At 37.4% G+C, this 16,185-nt stretch overlaps 1 protein-coding gene across 3 annotated transcripts in view; it reads left to right on the top strand.

The window, feature by feature from the left end:
• Positions 1–16,185, top strand: part of Nos (Nitric oxide synthase) — a 277,326-nt gene that overhangs the window by 190,694 nt on the left and 70,447 nt on the right. The window lies entirely within an intron of this gene.

The raw sequence follows: 16,185 nt of genomic DNA, 5'->3' as shown, positions 1-16,185 counted from the left end.
CCTGAATCCTTTCTCCCAACTTTCATCCACTGCATTATCCTAGATTTTAAACTTTATTTTTCTCTTCGGCCGCGCGTTCATTTGCGGGATGAAAAAAAATCACGTTCCCAAACTGAACAAAATATCTTTCTCACCTCTCGCCTGTGACTTGACAAATTTCCATTCTGAGCTTTTCGGTTCTGCTCAGCCTTTTGAGTGCACATGTGAGTTCGATAATGCTTTGATTTTTTTAATGTCACTTCCGAAAGCGTGCGAGGTTCCACTCGGCTCAATGTGTCCGTCCCTGATTGCGATGTGTTATTACTATCATTTATTATTTTTTTACTTGTTTGCTTGGCACCGCCCGTTTTATACCGTTTTTATTTCTTCCGTGCGCCAGCACGAAAAGTTGTGGGCGTCAACGGTGGATGGAAAGAGATGGAAGTTTTTTCACTTCGCAAACTCCGCACGAAACTTCGCCTCATCTGGCTCTTGGTGCTGTGGTTTTCCCGTGGTCTCTTTTGGAATTGATAGAAGTTTTAATCACTCTCTTCAAAAACCTTTTCCTGAAGCGAAATTTAAAACAGACGGAGACTTCTAAAATCATATACGAGGGTCATCCGGAAAGTAGTACCCGTTCGTGAAATAAAGACACAAAAGTAAATATTAACAAACATAAAAAATTTTATTTGAAAGAGGATACTTTAAACTACTTCTCAACATAATCTCCAAGCAAATTAAGGCATTTGTCATAACGTGTGACAAGTTTCTGTATTCCTGCTGCATAGTCCTTCGCCGCCAGCTCATTGAGATACGCGAGGGACCCATCTTGCACAAATTTTTGCATAATGCAGATGGTGTTTAACAATTTCATGAACAATTGTTCGAGAAACATTGGGAAAATGCTCACATCAACATGTCATCAATTGTGACGCGCCGATCGTTCCTCACGAATTCGTCAACTGAGCTCACCAGTTGGTCTGTAATGACAGACGGTCTCCCCGAACGCTCATCGTCGTGTGTGTTCCCCCTCCCCATGTTGAAGTTGCGACACCACCGCCGAACAGACGACTCGTCCATTACATTGTCTCCATACACCTCCTTTAATTGGCGATGAATATCACATGGGCGAACGTTTCTTGCATTGAGGAATTTAATCACTGCCCTCACTTCACAACTGGCGGCGTTCTCAATTTTTTTAAACATTGTAAACAATCACAGAAACAACACAGGCAATGCTAGCGTCACGCAACTTGGCTCAGAGAAGGCAGACAAGCCACTGAAGCTATCTGACCTCGTCCAGCGGCTACTCGCGTCGTCAGCACTTCATGCGGCACGAACGGGTACTACTTTCCGGATGACCCTCGTATATTTGTAGATGGAGGTCAAGACACACATGCAATCACCCGTAGCAACGAAAGTCCAATGCGTCCTAAAGTGGTGTGTACAGATATTAGTATCCACCGCGAAGAGAATAGGAATTTGTATAAAAATTATGTCGTGTGTAGAAGAGGAAGGCTTTATATGGTTTGTCAAGTCATTTATCATTGGTTCTATTCACTATGCTCGTCGACAGCCTTATGCGAGAGAATGACGGAACTTGTATTTGTTTCAAATCACATTAATGACTGAAGATTCAGTTCCTCAAGGCTTTTTAAGGTGCAGAATATTTATGCTCCTCCACTTTCTCGGTGATATCTTTGGTTTACAAATTCCGATTCCAATTGAACTAACTAATCTTCCAAGTAACGTAGCATATGCTCAAAATAAATAAACTATTTATTTTGTCAATGTATTAGAACATAGCGATTGTTACCTTAACCAGTGCTATTAAAAATTCAAGTGGAATACGATTCACTTTGGCATATTCCAGTTTGAGTAAGTCCTCAGGTTGATTGGTTAGAAGATTTATTATAATCTGTCTTCCTCCTGATTCAGTTAAAACACAACGTGCAATGTCGAGATTATTTAATGGGAGATAGTATTTATTGGCTTAATTAATTATAATCAATAAATATAATTATAAAATCAATGCCTATGCTGTTTCAATATTTTGAAAAATCATACTTATTATCTAATAATATTTTTCTTTCGCTGAAAAAATACTTGGTATCCAGCCTACAATCCACCATAACCAACTAATATTCTTTTTTTTAATATAACCGCGACTTTAATAATCCCTTCTTGAGCCTATTCAGAGCAATTAACTATGTTGGTACATATTTTCATGAGAGATGAGTCTTTGGCGGATCCCTGACTTCAGTGTATATTAATCGTCACTGTCTTGGATAAACTCGAAACGTAACTATCGCGGAAAAGACTTAGTTATCTGCCGCCGCTATCACATCCACCCATTGAACGCTCTAATCCAATAGAGCCGATTGCACCGTCTTAAGAATGTGGTTGGTTTGCTAATTTTTGTAAGAGAGCCTGTAAATGAATTTTCCAGTGGGTATTACAACTAAAATTGGAATATTTACATTTTAACAATCCAGATTGTTCATTTTTTCCTCAAATGAAAAGAAACTAAATTATTAATTTTCACGAAAAACCCGAAAGAGTTCACATCCAATATCTCCTGATGATACAATACAAACACTGACATCCTTTCGATGGTTATAACAATAGTGAGTACTCAGTCAATAATAGGAAATAATCAATATATTGCGTACAGTAATAAGCGCATCGCATGATATCAGGCCTGATTTGGAAGAATTGATCCATATTGACATCATAAAAAAAGCTTTGGTATCCAATAATTTTCATCTCCAATTAGGTGATCTTCTTCGTAGGCACGCTGGTATTAAAGAAAATATGAAGATGGATGGACATATAACGGGGTTAAATATTTTATCCAGTGTCAATCGATACGTAATTGGAAAAAATATATCTCCATAAATTGGATAACCGTCATATTCTGATTTCTACTCGATTGTTTTAGTCGGTTAAGAGCTGATGCTAATCGTGTCGCAGCTTAATTAAGTTTGATAATATGATTTGCGTTGATGGCGTTCCGACCCTATGGCTGAGTTTGACGGTGGATTCTATGCGGAGGAACATGGCGTACTACAGTTTCGGGATCAATCAGGAAGACATTTCCTAAATCGATCCTGATCATATCATGGCCTGTCGTACTAATTAAAATAATTAAAATGCCAGCATTGAAATTTTCTAATCGTAGGTAGTTTAGTTTGTTTAAGCATTCGGCTATTGAATGGAGTTCCCCAAGTTGAAATTTCGATTTTCTTCGCTTAATTCTAAACAAACACTTTCAGTGTAATTTTAAGGGTCCCAGATTATGGTAGACAACAGGGGGCGCAGAGAAAGAACTGCTCTTGACCATGTAGATTTCACTCTCAGTAAAATGCTCACCTCCCATCAAAACAGCTCTCGATTTATTTATATCAGTTTTCATTTTAATGCGCCACCTTTAATTTTGTCTAATAATAGGCTTCCTGGGTTCAGTAACAGGTAATGCCTCTGAAACAGTAGTCAAACATGAGAAGGAAAATTCCGGTCCTTTATCTGAATGAGTAATTAGCTATATGGCTGACCGATCGAGCCAACGTCACTCACCAAGCCTAAGAAGTTGTTCATCACCATCAGTACTCTGACTATTAAAGGTAGATTTTTGACGGACGCTATCACCACTGACGTACTGTTCGTTGACTTGCTCTTGCTGGCCACTTAAATTATTTCTTTGTTCCATTCTTTGTTGAATGAACTGAAGAAGGAATTCGGGTTGTTTGAAAAAGCTTCTCCACTACTTGTTATGTGGCAATCGCCTGCCTTTATACTGTCTGAAATGCCTATTCTCTTACTTTCTTTGCACGGCTTGCATCTAACATTCTCCCTTCCATTCTTGTCCTTCAATATCCCTTCACTACCTCTTAACATTTCTAATGCTTTCTTTTTTTATTTTCCATCGTAAGTCCCTCTCATCCCCAGCCATTTTCAAAACTTCTTCATTGTTCATCTTCTGTGTCCTCATTGTCATTCTTAACGATTCCCACATCTTGAAATCATTTATCTAATCTAAGCTTAACTTCTTGCACTAAAAACCAGGAATCGGATACATAAACCGAAGCGCTTCATATTAAAGCCTGCAACAATCTGTCTTTCATGACTTTACTTAGCGTTTCTGATACCTATCCCATTCCTTTTCAAATACTTATTTTGATGATTACCTAGTAGCTGGAGTTCTGTTGAAATATGAAATGATAGGCTGACAAAATTGGTTACATAACTTGCTCCAAATAAGCGGATCATTTTATTTTTTTAAAGGTCGTCTACCTTTAAGATCCTTTGGATGGACTCAACAGAACAATGAAACCTCTACGTCTCTTCCATGGAAACACAACTTGGCACCCGACGCACTACGACTCTTCTAGCATTAGGAGACTAGCTAGACTGAACTAAAGAAACTGGCATTGTGAAATGAAAAACTCTGAACAAATCATTGATAAACATAACAGTTTCAGGTTTGACTTTGTAGAATTCCTTCATTATGAGGGTAAAAGGAAACTTAACATTTACACCATAATTTATGCTGGAAATGTTTCTTTTCACCCTCATAAGTTATTGATACTTAGAGTATCACAAATGAGGTAAAAATTTATTCCTAAATAAAAGGACGGCCACACGTCTACCCCAATATGATTGACTTTGATGCACTCTCATATGGTAAATGCTAGGAAATGAACAACTCGACGTGGAATCTTGGCATTTTCCCTAGAATTACGAAAACGAAGTCGTTTACTCAGAGCAGAGCATTTCTCTTCTAGATTTTCCTTCGACCTTCCATTGGTCTTCATTCCTTTGTTCTGCGTCTGCGACGATCGAACCCCCAAGAATTATTTGGAGGGAGCAAGTAAGGAGGGCATATATTCCACTCGAATCTCAATCTGCCACTTCACTCATCTTGACGGACGTCAAAAGTCGTGCTTTCTAATAGGAACGGGGAATGAAATTCAAAAGAGTTCGTGTCCGCGATGATAATAGGGTTTCATTTTCTCTCTCTGCTCCCCCACCCCACTCTCCCACGCCTCCCGAGGGGAGAAATCCCAATAGAGGGAGGGATTGGAGGCGAAGCGTTGAAGATGGGTGAGTGAGCGAGATCGCGAAGGAAGCGAGGAGAGTTTTGTGGGAGGCGGCGATTGATTGGAAGTGTTTGTTCAGGATTGGCAGATTATGGGCGTCGGACTTGAGAGTTGGGTGGGTCGGGGGGGTCGGACGAGGATTTTGGAGAAAAGACCACGGAAGTGCTCGGAATCCGGGGAAAGAAAAGGGTGAGTGGGTCTGAGAGACTTCAAGCGGGAGTGGTGCCGAATGGATTCCATTTGAGGGTTTCTAAAGGGGCCATTTTCTCATTGTTACGATGTATTTTAAAGAATTTCGACTGAATGATTTTTCGGCCGGAAACTTTCTCTTACTTCCGCCTGTCGTTCCGAATGAACCGTAAATGTCCATCCCAGTCCTGAAAGTTTGGGACAGTAAAATTTTTATTCTCCAAGCTACATCTGCAATTAAAATCATTATTCTTTTGCATACTTGCCTTGATCTATCACCAAATGTAAACCGAGAAATGAATTTAAAATCGTAAAGATTGAATAGAAAGGATATTTAAGTGAAAATGCATAAGGTCACTTTATTTTATTCATAATTTGTCTCCATGTATTTAGATAAAAATTTAGGGTATGTATTTCCGCTTTTTTATAATTGGCTGGTTCAAAGACGCAATGTCTCAAAACAACATGCGTATACGTATATTATTCCTGGGAATCCTAGGAAATTTCTAATAAAGTTTTAAAAGTTGAACTACTAATAATGGCGTCTAGAAAGACATCACCTCTAAGTTGAAGGTTGCGCGTTTTTATCCCTATTTCTAATGCTTACGGCTAATTCTCTCACTTCAGAAAATAAATTTTCCGATTCCATCGTGATATTAGTTTCGTGATCGGAATTAATTTTCAGCATAGGGAGCCGTAAAGTATTGATGTAGTATAAATGTACTTATAAATTTATTTATTCTATTGAAATACCTCACAGTTGTATTATTATATTATATGGCATGCGTGGCTATGCTAAGGAGAAAATGATATATTTTGTATTTTTATTTACCCATATGATTAATTGATACACATGAATCTCATTCAGGATGACTAAATCTCAAATTACATTCAGAAACAAAATTGGATAATATGAGTATTGCTAACAATGAAAGGAGAAATATTAAGTCTGTATTCTTGAATGCAAATTAATACCATTGCGTAATAAATATTTTTCAAATATTAATTTTCGACGCTAAGGTAATATGGAAGACTTTTAAACTGTTTTAGGATAATTGGCAACTACTAGTTGACGGCGATACTTCAATTGTATAAAAATAAATACATTTTGCATCGGCAGCTCTTGGGATAACAGCTTTTCATTCAACCCAAGTTAACATCCATTTAAACTTCACTAAACATATTCTGTGTTGAACATAAATTTTAAGTCATTTGATGCAAATTTCATCATTTAATTAATCAATTCCAGCAATCGCAGGTATAGAGAAGCTCGAGTTTAGTAATGAGATAAGTTACTCTTATAAGGAGGGAGTAATGTTTTTATATAATTCCATAAAATATTTGCAAATGAAATAGATTGCAATTAAGGAGTAAGTGCATCCCGAGACAAGAGCCAACTTCCTCAACTCAGTATTTTCAACCCGCATTTCATTTACCTCGAAAAATGTTTTGTTTTGTGCTGATTGCTTTTTACGTATGATAATCATCTCAAGCAAAACAAACTAGATAGCCGCGCAACAATTGTTACCCTTCCAACCCTTAGTTTATCAAGCAAAAGGGAGTTAACGATGCACAAATGCAGCCCGCATTCTCGCCCGCATATGCGTTACTTGCAAAGTGTGGTCCACTAGTCGTTTGCCTCTACTTTACGGGTCATTCTGGCTCGGTAACTTGACGGAATGGAATAGGGAGAGAATTGTGTTGGAGTCTTTTTTCACGCCATTATTTTGAACACGTATTTTTTACGTTGTAGTAGATCGAGAGAGAAAGAATAAAATCATCTAAACAACTATATTTGCTATGATTTAGATGCATGTACTTCATTTCTGAATTATAACAAATGCTTTATTCCCATCTAAGAAACAATTTCTTCCTCCTAAATTCAAAGTTTTATTATATAAATTAGATAAAGTAATTTGGTTGGCAGAATTTGTTTGCATAGTTGGATGACTTCATTACTGTTATATTTACAGGAACCGTTTTTGCTATTTAGGTAAATATGCAATAGTTATAAATAGTTACACGTGGTAAGGTAATATAGTTAATAATAGGTAAAATAGTTACACGTGGTAAATGAAATTTTCTGTGTAAATATTCACATTTTTACGATATTTAACCGAACATGGTTTAGTATTCACATTTCTTTTACGACATCTATCCGAACATGGTTTCAGAACCACAAGGGTTGATCGTGTGATATGGTGCACATTTCCGCAAACTTGGTTATTTCAGTTAGTTATGAAGACAGCGGAAATGTACGTGGCGGTTTGCAATATGTCTTGATGTGATAAAAGTTTTGACATTCCAGATACTTTAGAGGGGAATTTAATTTTCCAATTTATTTAGTATTGGCTAATGAATGAATGAAGCATGATATGGTTCCGAAGCTTTATTTCTGAGGAAAACCGGCCAACTGCGGGCGGGGTGAGCCTTTGTCTTCCTAATTGAGAGGTCTCGGGTTTGACTCCCGTCTATTTGGGATTTCTTTCACGTAGGGTTTGGTTTTTTCCGATTAACATGGTTATTATTTCATCGTTTTGTTGCTTTACACATGACGTATCATATATGGATATATTTTGATGTATTATGTGAATAAATTAGCAAAACAAATTATGGAAAATTGAACTTTGGGTATAAAGAAGAATATTGAAAATAAATTTGCGCGTAAAGAGCGACAAACGAAGGAATATTCGGTATGACATGTGAAGAAGGAAATATGTATGTTAAAAGGCAGAAGAATATACGAAAGGAGAAGGTGAAATATAGAGATGACAAGAGAGACAGATAAAATAAGTTGCACGGATTGGAAGTCGAACAAAGAAGTTTTAGATTCAGTGTGGAGTAAGGGAAAAGATTGGGTAAAGTTCAAATTCGGCAGAAAATGCGGACTGAGAAGATATTGAGTGATAAAAGGGTTTTGAAAGCTGAGATAAAAAAGAGAATAGTCGGGGAATGGAAAGAGATGAGTAATGAAGGGACATTTGAAACTTCGATGAGAAATATTAGTCTGTTGGGGTGTAGAAATCATAATTTAGAGAAATAAGTGACTTAGCCCAAGAGGTGCTATAGGTTTTTAGAAGTCCTAGTTAATGCGTAGCAGCTATCAAAGAATGCATTGACCTGCCAATATTCGTAATAATATGGCTACTCATATTATTACGAATATAACTTTAGACTAGTTCTCTAATGGTTAAAATTCAATAAATTCACACGTAAAAAGAACCGGGCTTGAGTGTTATTTTGGAACATACATGTAGGGTATCGTAAACTTTTGATCATTGTTAAAAAATGATCTAGATATAGCTTAATTTTTATTATTTTAGTCTTAAAACTTCTCTGCATAGTCACCATCTAGAGTTATAAATGCCTCCTTGCGTGTCTTGGCCTTTCAAAAGACGTCATTATAGAACTCAGCGGATTGCATCGAAATCCATCAAATTCCACCTTTTTAATGACGTCAGTTGTGTTGTCCAAACCCTGACCCTGCAATGGTTTTTTTGAGTTCTGAAAATAAGAAAAAGTCGATTGAGGCGAGATCGGGAGAATAGGGCGGATGTAGCACAAGTTTAAAAGTCACGTCGCTTTGACGATCGGTGGCGCCGTGGTAACAATTGCAGTTCACTCCGTGTGTGCTTCTAAAAATGAGTCAAAAGTCGTGGAATTCAGCGTGCGGACAACCTTTACATATGCAGTTCATCCTCGATAATTTTCCACACACTGCCGTGACTAAGGTCAGTCACAATTATGATGATTTGAATGGTTGCTCTTCGGTCTAATAGAGTAAAATCCTCCACTTTCTTCACTGTTGCGGCATCTTCCGTGAGTGATGGTCTTCCACGTCATGGATCGTCTGTGAATGACATGTAGCCATTTGAAAAATAACTTTTCCACCTCACGGCTGTTTCATATGACGGCCTATTTCCATAAACAGCTACCACTTCATCGTGGATTTCCCGGGTACTTGAAACTCTCAAATGAAGGAACTTAATCACACTGCGTGCCTCTATCTTCTCCATTCTTTAAGCTTTAATATACGGCTTCCTGGAAAAAAAATTAGTCAACATTAATCGCTATGATTAAAAAATTATTTATTTAAATTCTTTTAATATGCACAATAAATTTGACCAAGATATATTATAATATAATATTTAATAGTAATAATTACTTAAAAACGGTACACATTCATAAAATTCTGCTGACGACATTTTTTTGGACGGTATCTGAAAACTTCATTGCTTGTCTTGCCGACCCTAGTATTATTACGAGGGTTGCTATTTACACTTCGCGCTTAATAATAAAAAGACAGTAATTTACTGTTGAAAATGGCTTTGTTGTTTTTTTTTAGTATTTTTCACGACAATCAATACAATTTTGCATGCGTTAGAACCAATTTTCGCTACTGTTTTTCCACTCCGATTGAGATACCTCCAAAACATGGTTTTTGAATGCATCAACGGCTTCTTCAGGTGCCGATAAACGTCGGCCACGCTATTTTTTCTTGATAAACAGGAATAAAAAGAAGTCATTTGGTGCTAAATCAGGGCTATACGGAGGATGACCCAACAATTCGACGTTTCGGCCAATCAAATAGGTAATTGTTTCAGCCGATCTGTGAAAGCTAGCATTGTCATGATGAAGAATGATCCCTCGTTGCCGCTTCTTTTTTCGTCTTTCACCAAGCCCTTCGAGCAAACAAATCCTCGTGTACCATTTAGAATTCACAGTTCTATGTTGTTCTAATGGTGCGCTTGCCACATGTCCAGTTGTTCCGAAGAAATAGGCGATCATTTCCTTCGATCTGCTTCGTGCACGAATCACTTCTGTCGGATTTGGCTCGTCTTGGAAGACCCATACAGTGGATTGCTGTTTTGTTTTGGGATCATACACATAGGTCCAAGATTCCTCACCTATGTACATGTCATACATAGCTTTTGATGCACCGTGATTGTATTTTTGAGCATTTATTTGCACGAATTGACCCAAGCATCTCTTTGACCTTTTGTCAAATTATGCGGGCTAAAACGCGAACACATTTTTTTCACAGCTAAATATTCATGTAATATCTTATTGATGCTCGTCATAGTAATCCCCAAGGATGCTTAAATCTCACGATTAGTCACATGACGATCTTCCTTTACTAGTTCTTGCTCAGCATCAATATTTTTGGCACAACAACTGATTTTGGTCGACCTTCACGACTTTCGTCGCTGAGTGGACGGCGTTAATGATGGAATTCGTTATACCAGCGTTTCGCAGTGGCAACGGGTGGGGCTTCATCGCCAAAAGTGGAAGTAAGCTGATCGATACACTCCTGTCTTGATAATCCACGTCGAAAGTCGTAAAAAATCACCGCACGAAAGTGTTCACGAGTTAACTCCATTTTCTCGCTGAGACAAAATTTTCGAGTCACTGTAAACAACACAAGTTATGATCAAACAACAAAATGCTCTGGAGAAAGTAAGCGTTAAAAGAGTCAAATTTTCAGATGGGAACGTCAGATGGCGCCTAATGCTTTTAATGTTGTCAAGGCTCAAAATATAAATAGCAAACCTTGTGTTCGTACATTTTTGGTTTTTCCTAGTTTATTGAAGAATATTATAGTGTTTTTTCCACGCCATCAAGCTTTTATGGTTTACTCTAGGAAAGAACTTTGACTTAAATCATCCCTCCTTCTTCTTGTCGATGTCCTCTCGAAGAAAATCCCAAGAAGAGAAGTGATGTGCTCGTTAAGACATGGAGTTGAAAATAAGAAGATGATCCCTTGACGTTGATGAACGTATTGAGGTGAGAGCGACGGGAAATAATGATAAATATTCGCTCAAATAGTCGCCGGAAATTATGACTCTAACGACGGGATGTTATAAGGAGTAGGGAAGGTGATCGCAGTCTCCCCCTTCCTTCTCCGTCGTTCCATGAGGTCACGCTCCGTTCTAATGCTTATCTGGATCTCATACTGTACCTCGGCTGTTCTTTTTTGTTGAAACGACGGGAGCGGATGCTGGGGCTTTGGGAATGGTTTTTAAAGATTACGGTGGTCACGTTGCGTGCAGATGGTCAGATGCAATGAGTAGGGTGGATGAGGATCAGAATATTAAGGGCTGTGTATTCTTGTGGAATATGGTGCAAACGCTCGTAAAATACGAGTTTCCCATCGGAGGTAAATGACAGCACCATGGGGAAAGTGCCCAGGAGTCGAAGGTCGGAATAGGGGTGGAATCATGATGCCTAATTTCCTCCACCAGAAAAAGACTCATTTTTCTCTGATTTTTCCCTTTCTTGATTACTTTTGCCAATTATATGAAGACCTAAACCTAAAATTTCAGTCAGTCTAACTCATGCATGAAGTTTATATTTAACCTCGTATGTTATCATATCTCTCCGTTTTACAAGGAGTTGGGATGGCATACGACCAAGCTTGGGAAATCTTTACGTGCCCCCATTTCCAAAACAGCCTAAATATTTACTGCATCCGGTTAAAATGAATATGATTACAAAGAGGGGAGTATTAGAAATTACTAAAATATTTTTGATGCTTTCGGAGTGAATGTATTTCAAAAATCATTGTTAGTGTCTGTCTTGTGGTGTCTGGAATTCCTTTCTTGTAAGCTTTAAAAAGGACGTTGGACGTTTTCTAGGAGTAATTGTACATTACGTCTTAGAAATGATAGTTATTTTGTAATGTTACCCTACTCTTTCAGAAATATTCTTTATTTTTCATTTGCAAAAATTATCTTTGATGCACCGCCCGAATTAATCAGAGCGGAAAAGCCTTAATTGCTTTATTATTTATCGTATATTAACATGCTGTTTTCATTTCAATGCATGTATATTTTGTTGTATCTGGTTATAATACTCTATTTTTTGCTTGTTTTGCATGTTTTTCTAACATGGCGTAGCTATGGAAAAATAAAAAATTTCCAAAACAAACAAAAATCGGCGCACAATTTAGGAAATATAATGTAAATCCCCGGCTCTATGTAATCCTTAGTCCAGTATAAATTGATCAATTTTCAATTATTCATTCAATTTATCGAAATAATTTTTATCATTCAGATTTCAAAATCATATTCCGCTTGAATGCTTATTTTAGAATACATTTTCTAAACAAAATGCTTGGTTCTCTCCCAAATTACGTGTATCAATTTTTATTCTCTCGTTATTTTCTTTGGAAGCATTTATAATGTACATATTTTATGTGCATTTAATTTCTTTGGAAAAAATTCCTTCGAACATTTTTCGAATTATGGAAGGATAATTCTGGAGCCCTAAATGACTCAGGATTAATAAGGGATATTTTGATAATACTGCAAAATGTTTTGATTGAAGAGCGGAGGATTTAAAATTGCTAGTCTTTCGTTAAAAATTAATATTTTTACTATGTAGAATGCATAAATTACTTGCTTGTTATTTCAGGGAAGACTAAAAATATTCGAAATTATGGTGAATTTTCGAATTTCCTTGTAATTATTAAATTATTATTAATACATAATAATGTTGATATTATAGGTGGTAAATGTTAATTTATATGAAATTTGGATTCATAATCATCATTTTTGCAGCTGAAAAAAACGTCACATAACTTTGAGATGTTCCCGTTTAATGATTTAAGCTTTTCCTGTGAATTGGCTATGCATTTTTTAAAATGACTCCCTTAATCTTATAAATGCATCTTATCTTCCACCTTATTACGTTTTTATGACTGTTTTCCACCTGGTATTTAAGTGAAAGTTTATGTTAACATTGAACATAATAGTTAAAGTGATATCAACAAAAGAGAGGGATTGATCTTATCTGGTTTTTACCAGCGAGGATATGCAGATATAATATTTTTGAGAAATATTCTCTCACCAAACCTGCAGGTCAAGTTATCTCTTCGCTAGTAAATACGTGAACCGTGGTTGTAAAAAGTTCTACCGGAAAAAATGTTATGTAAATTAATCAGGCACTATCGGGAAGGCGAAAAAAGGCAAACGTATACAAACAGACGCCCGTTGGAGCTGTGATTTTCTTTACTCAGTGTGGGCGCTACTGATGATAGGATATTTATTGTCTCGAGATCGTATTTTTCACCGCTTCCAGCAAAAGTTTAGGCAATATTTACTCGCTTTCCCTCCATAACTCTGCGACAGAATTTTAAATCCGGTCTGTGAAATTTAATCTGGTCTTCGCTACGGGAACAATGAGTAGAACAAAAAACTAAAAATTAGGATCTCAGAAAATAATTAAACGAATGTAGTTAATTAGACATATTCCCGACATTGTATATAGCGGTAGTAAAAATATAAGGTATGATCAAAAAAAGACAGGACAGATTTTATAACTTGTTTATTTCGACGGATACAGCTTAATCGAACTTGTCGCCCTCAAGGTACATGTCTTAGCTGTCGTTGCTCACCTTTATTCCAGCTCTCGAACCCTGCTTGGTAAGCCACCTTTGGGATCCTCTTCAGGTCCACCGTACAATTAGTTTTAATGTCTGCAATGACTCGGGGCCCTTTCAAGGTTGATTTTAACTTTGGAAACAAAAAAAAGTCTGATGGAGTCTGATGGATATCTCCCTAACAGTTAAACGGCGATTTGCCCGCACCAAATTGACAAGGTTAGGGTCTGTCGAAATGGAAGGTCGCCCCCGTTCATGAATTTTTATTTATCGAGGTTCTACCCAATTTAAAACGACTATATGACTCAAAACACTGGCTTAGACCCATAGCTTCATTAACAAAGCCTTGCTGAATCATTCAAAATGTCTCCATAGTACTTTTGCAAAGTTTGAAAAAAATTTCACGCGCACGCCTTTTCCCGTTAGTGATCCACACCCTTCAAACCTTCCCCTCCAACCTTGTGTCTTAAAACAAACGAATCGTATCTATCCTTGTGACTGTATAAATACGAGGGATATACGCAAAGTAAGGTCTGAAACGCCGTAGCTAATCGAATGCCAAGCGAGAATTGAAACTCGCATGCGCACCGACTCCCTTGGCATGCCTTGCGCGTTAAACGACGCCATTTGTATTGATATTGTTGCAGTGTGTTTTTTACATTGTCAGCTTAAAATGTTTAAAATAAATTATCATCCCGCCAACTGTGAAATGCAGGGTGCGTTCCAAATATAATGCAATTGAATTTCCAGGACCGCTCCTTTTGGTCGGAGTGGGATCGAACCGCTTTGAGTTGGTAGGGCGTGACGCTGATCTTTGCCACGAAACTGGTCTCAGTGCTCTCTAAGCTCTAAAAGGAGCAGGCCGTCATTATTTCAAACCTCTACGCGCCGACCGTGTCACGGAAGACCAATCGAGCGGAAATTCCAAGCGAACTTTTGCAACTTATTGAAAATGAACCTGATTATTTGGACAAGGTCATCACTGGTGATGACCTTGTCCAAATAATCAGGTTCCTTTCCTTGACTGACCGAAGGGTCCCGGGTTCGATTCCCAGGCAAGGCACTCTGGGCACCTGGAGCTCCACCTAAGCTATGTGATTTTTCGGGTACCAGGTGTTCCTGGGAAACCATAACAGGCACAGGGAAAGGAACCGGCCCCCCTACCCTGATTTGTGAATTTCATACGCCGTATAGGGCTTAGTACAGGGTGAACTCTACCATCACTTACCAAACCGACCTTCGGGTTGATTACAGTGTTTATGGTTTGCATATATATATATATATATATATATATATATATATATATATATATATATATAATCACACAAAGCTTATTCAGACCAAACATGCATCGTACATCTTAGTTCTTATCTCTTTTACACAATTTGACTTATAGGAATGTTTTTGAGCGCCTCTCAACAATTACATATTTCACTCAGTATTTATCACAAGGCTCACTATACCTGCATATCACATGCATATCTCTTCATCTGTTCAAATGTACCGGGAATGATTAAGCTGTAATTTATCAAAATTGGGACCTCCTAGGTTGTCAACAATCATTTTTCAGAGTCGAAGAGATTGAGAAGATGTTTTAAGTAACCAATCTGTAGGTTTTATAATAGTACCATTTAATTTTTAGATTGGTTTCAATCTAAGATTACTTTTTCTGATTAGCTAGAGAGCATCATGTAGATCAATCTGTAATTAGAAGAATCCTGGGGGTTTCCTAGAATCCCCACTCTATTCTTTTAACTCCTGGCATCCTTATCGTCTTTCAAGTCAATTTATGTTGGCCTATTTATTTTAAATATTTTATTCATTCGTTACCAATTGCCATTATATTTAGTCCTTCGTTGTAGTTTCCTTTGTTTAAAGTAAATCTCTGTCTACCTTCGTTGATGTGAATTTTTTCATGTAATCTTCGGAGCGACACTTATGCATAGTTGAAATATTTTTAGATCTTTCGGCTTCCCTAATGTGGCAGTACGTCATAACGTGCCTCCTATGGATCTGATGAAATATGTGGGCAGGCCCGCATGTCGTGATAAAAGAAATATTTATTTTAAAATAAATAAAATAATCTTAGCCCCGTATATGTGTGTTATCCGCAATACACATCTGCTCTGCATGGTGTATCAATCACAATGCAGGCTGAGTCATTATCACAGGTTATATACAGTATATATATATTCCTCTTCGGCATTTTCAAATTTACAAAATCTAGCCGTAGTCATCGGCAACTGGAAATAAATCGTGAGTATATTATTGTATATGATATCATGTCTTTTGATGTTAGTTTTTGACGGACACAGACTGAACAACGATGCATTTTTTGCCTTTGCTAACAAAACCCTGATATCACTTCAATTAATCCCACAATATCACATACATTTTACCTCATGTCATTTCTACCAACATGCAACTATTTCAACCCGCTCGTCTAACTTGCTCCCCTCTGTCCCAGTCACCAACATTACATCCCCAACCAAAAGTCTCAATATCCACCTTTCCTGCATCTTCTGGATATCCCCACAT

Source organism: Hetaerina americana, unplaced genomic scaffold, assembly GCF_022747635.1.
Source record: "Hetaerina americana unplaced genomic scaffold, ioHetAmer1.1.p SCAF_4, whole genome shotgun sequence".
Lineage (NCBI taxonomy): Eukaryota > Metazoa > Arthropoda > Insecta > Odonata > Calopterygidae > Hetaerina > Hetaerina americana.
This window is presented reverse-complemented; position numbering and strand designations above follow the sequence as displayed.